This window comes from Osmia lignaria, unplaced genomic scaffold, assembly GCF_051020975.1.
Source record: "Osmia lignaria lignaria isolate PbOS001 unplaced genomic scaffold, iyOsmLign1 scaffold0038, whole genome shotgun sequence".
Classification (NCBI taxonomy): Eukaryota; Metazoa; Arthropoda; class Insecta; order Hymenoptera; family Megachilidae; genus Osmia; species Osmia lignaria.
In genome coordinates, this window is record NW_027478179.1 from 355001 (window position 1) to 360000 (window position 5000).

Genomic DNA, 5000 nt, shown 5'->3' on the forward strand with positions numbered 1-5000 from the left:
TGCGTCGCCAAAGTTCGTACTTTTCGATAAAATCTTCGTCCTATGATACATTTCGATCAAGAACTACATTGATCGTCATGAAACTGTTTTTTTTTTTGGGAGACGTGTACGCTCCTTTTCATAAAGGAGACTATCTTATTGCGAAAGTCAAAATCGCACGCTCTCACGGCGATTTGCCCCCGTATACGCCTGGGCGTAAGCCCGTGCGTCGCCGACCTAGCGGCCTGCCGATCGGTATTTACAGGGAGGCACTTTGAAAGCAACACGCCGTTGGAACTTTGAAAAATTTCGATGCGTCGCCAAAGTTCGTACTTTTCGATAAAATCTTCGTCCTATGATACATTTCGATCAAGAACTACATTGATCGTCATGAAACTGTTTTTTTTTTTGGGAGACGTGTACGCTCCTTTTCATAAAGGAGACTATCTTATTGCGAAAGTCAAAATCGCACGCTCTCACGGCGATTTGCCCCCGTATACGCCTGGGCGTAAGCCCGTGCGTCGCCGACCTAGCGGCCTGCCGATCGGTATTTAGAGGGAGGCACTTTGAAAGCAACACGCCGCTGGAACTTTGAAAAATTTCGGGGCAAAGCAATACGCGGCTGGGACTTTGAAATATTTCGGAGCGCACCTAAAGTTCGTTATTTTGGCTAAACGGAGCGAAAATCTGCATTTATACCATCACGGACGTTAGTTTAATAGCGTTTAACGATGGATCCACGGTACAGAATGCAAAAATATGATTGTTAAAATTTTCGACTAATCGGTTCTAAGAGGCGAAGCAATACGCCGCTGGGACTTTGAAATATTTCGGAGCGCACCTAAAGTTCGTTATTTTGGCTAAACGGAGCGAAAATCTGCATTTATACCATCACGGACGTTAGTTTAATAGCGTTTAACGATGGATCCACGGTACAGAATGCAAAAATATGATTGTTAAAATTTTCGACTAATCGGTTCTAAGAGGCGAAACAATACGCCGCTGGGACTTTGAAATATTTCGGAGCGCACCTAAAGTTCGTTATTTTGGCTAAACGGAGCGAAAATCTGCATTTATACCATCACGGACGCTAGTTTAATAGCGTTTAACGATCGATCCACGGTACAGAATGCAAAAATATGATTGTTAAAATTTTCGACTAATCGGTTCTAAGAGGCGAAGCAATACGCCGCTGGGACTTTGAAATATTTCGGAGCGCACCTAAAGTTCGTTATTTTGGCTAAACGGAGCGAAAATCTGCATTTATACCATCACGGACGTTAGTTTAATAGCGTTTAACGATCGATCCACGGTACAGAATGCAAAAATATGATTGTTAAAATTTTCGACTAATCGGTTCTAAGAGGCGAAGCAATACGCCGCTGGGACTTTGAAATATTTCGGAGCGCACCTAAAGTTCGTTATTTTGGCTAAACGGAGCGAAAATCTGCATTTATACCATCACGGACGTTAGTTTAATAGCGTTTAACGATGGATCCACGGTACAGAATGCAAAAATATGATTGTTAAAATTTTCGACTAATCGGTTCTAAGAGGCGAAGCAATACGCCGCTGGGACTTTGAAATATTTCGGAGCGCACCTAAAGTTCGTTATTTTGGCTAAACGGAGCGAAAATCTGCATTTATACCATCACGGACGTTAGTTTAATAGCGTTTAACGATGGATCCACGGTACAGAATGCAAAAATATGATTGTTAAAATTTTCGACTAATCGGTTCTAAGAGGCGAAGCAATACGCCGCTGGGACTTTGAAATATTTCGGAGCGCACCTAAAGTTCGTTATTTTGGCTAAACGGAGCGAAAATCTGCATTTATACCATCACGGACGCTAGTTTAATAGCGTTTAACGATCGATCCACGGTACAGAATGCAAAAATATGATTGTTAAAATTTTCGACTAATCGGTTCTAAGAGGCGAAGCAATACGCCGCTGGGACTTTGAAATATTTCGGAGCGCACCTAAAGTTCGTTATTTTGGCTAAACGGAGCGAAAATCTGCATTTATACCATCACGGACGTTAGTTTAATAGCGTTTAACGATCGATCCACGGTACAGAATGCAAAAATATGATTGTTAAAATTTTCGACTAATCGGTTCTAAGAGGCGAAGCAATACGCCGCTGGGACTTTGAAATATTTCGGAGCGCACCTAAAGTTCGTTATTTTGGCTAAACGGAGCGAAAATCTGCATTTATACCATCACGGACGTTAGTTTAATAGCGTTTAACGATGGATCCACGGTACAGAATGCAAAAATATGATTGTTAAAATTTTCGACTAATCGGTTCTAAGAGGCGAAGCAATACGCCGCTGGGACTTTGAAATATTTCGGAGCGCACCTAAAGTTCGTTATTTTGGCTAAACGGAGCGAAAATCTGCATTTATACCATCACGGACGCTAGTTTAATAGCGTTTAACGATCGATCCACGGTACAGAATGCAAAAATATGATTGTTAAAATTTTCGACTAATCGGTTCTAAGAGGCGAAGCAATACGCCGCTGGGACTTTGAAATATTTCGGAGCGCACCTAAAGTTCGTTATTTTGGCTAAACGGAGCGAAAATCTGCATTTATACCATCACGGACGTTAGTTTAATAGCGTTTAACGATGGATCCACGGTACAGAATGCAAAAATATGATTGTTAAAATTTTCGACTAATCGGTTCTAAGAGGCGAAGCAATACGCCGCTGGGACTTTGAAATATTTCGGAGCGCACCTAAAGTTCGTTATTTTGGCTAAACGGAGCGAAAATCTGCATTTATACCATCACGGACGCTAGTTTAATAGCGTTTAACGATCGATCCACGGTACAGAATGCAAAAATATGATTGTTAAAATTTTCGACTAATCGGTTCTAAGAGGCGAAGCAATACGCCGCTGGGACTTTGAAATATTTCGGAGCGCACCTAAAGTTCGTTATTTTGGCTAAACGGAGCGAAAATCTGCATTTATACCATCACGGACGTTAGTTTAATAGCGTTTAACGATGGATCCACGGTACAGAATGCAAAAATATGATTGTTAAAATTTTCGACTAATCGGTTCTAAGAGGCGAAGCAATACGCCGCTGGGACTTTGAAATATTTCGGAGCGCACCTAAAGTTCGTTATTTTGGCTAAACGGAGCGAAAATCTGCATTTATACCATCACGGACGCTAGTTTAATAGCGTTTAACGATCGATCCACGGTACAGAATGCAAAAATATGATTGTTAAAATTTTCGACTAATCGGTTCTAAGAGGCGAAGCAATACGCCGCTGGGACTTTGAAATATTTCGGAGCGCACCTAAAGTTCGTTATTTTGGCTAAACGGAGCGAAAATCTGCATTTATACCATCACGGACGCTAGTTTAATAGCGTTTAACGATCGATCCACGGTACAGAATGCAAAAATATGATTGTTAAAATTTTCGACTAATCGGTTCTAAGAGGCGAAGCAATACGCCGCTGGGACTTTGAAATATTTCGGAGCGCACCTATAGTTCGTTATTTTGGCTAAACGGAGCGAAAATCTGCATTTATACCATCACGGACGTTAGTTTAATAGCGTTTAACGATGGATCCACGGTACAGAATGCAAAAATATGATTGTTAAAATTTTCGACTTATCGGTTCTGGATCACTGAAAAATCAAAAAAAATTATTAATTTTGATTAATTAAATTACATATGTAGTTTTATATTGTTATAGTCTCGTATTTGTTAATGTTTTGTCGTAAGAAAATGCAAAAATATCGTTTTAATGTTTTCGTCTCATCGGTTCTGGATCGCTGAAAAATCAAAAAAAAATATTAATTTTGATTAATTAAATTACAAATGGAGTTTTATATTGCTATAGTCGCTTATTTGTTAATGTTTTACCGTAAGAAAATGCAAAAATATCGTTTTAATATTTTCATCTCATCGGTTCTGGGCGGTTTTAAAATTTTTTAAAATATTAATTAAACCCATGATTTACATGAGAATGTGAATTTATTATGTCCTGCATGTTAATTTATTAATTTTCATGTATAGAACGTTATAAAATGAAAGGATATGTTCGACGATATTTTCAGTCTAAGTTTTACCGTGCCGGCGGGATGGTACGCTCTCACGGCGGTTTGCACAGGCATACGCCTGGGCGTAAGCCCATGCGTCGCCGACCTAGCGGCCGGCCGTTCGGTATTTATAGGAAGGCACTTTCGGTTCGCTCGGACCGGTCGGGAGTAGCGTCGAGCGTGTGGCTCTTTTATGACTTCGGTTGAAAAGCAGTCTACCGCTCCTCGAGAATATACTTTCTCGACTATTCTCGTTCCGGTTTTCCGTTGCGGATTATTATTAATCTCCACACAGCATTACCACGGGTCGGTGTCTAAGACCGAATGGCCCATATGTGGTGAGCCTTGTAATATAAGGCTGGTGACCTGTATGCACTTATAAATGTTGCATACTTGTACAAACTGAGCATCAACTGTCTGTAACCAAAATTTGTTAAAACTGAAAAAGTTATAAGATTGTATAAAATTTTTGAACCAAGAAAGTAGTGTTAGACGAAAATTCGTTCTATCACTTTTAGAAGGGAGACTGTTTGGAAATATTTAAAGTATAAAATACACAAAAGTCCACTGAATTATGAACAAAATTACGTCCCTGAATTTAAGAAAAGTCAAGAGGTGTCAGAAATAAAATCCTCTCTGATACGTTCAGAGAGGAAAATAAGTATGGAGAGAGGAGTAAAAATGAAAGAAGTTTTAAGGCTGGGGAAACTTCTAAAGGAGAGAGATTCCAACATATCTAATATGTACATTTAAAGCAAGTCCAAGGAACTCTCTCCGTTAATGTTTGAAAAGGTGTGTGCAGATGGAGGAGAAATGTATAAAGTACAGAGACGAGGTTGGTGGGCCCGCTCTAATGATAAAGATTATAAAATTTGGTGGCAAAATGACCAGCATGATCACTGTACGCGCTTTCTCGATTTGTATAGCATGCCACTGTCCGCGCTATCTTTTATTATATTG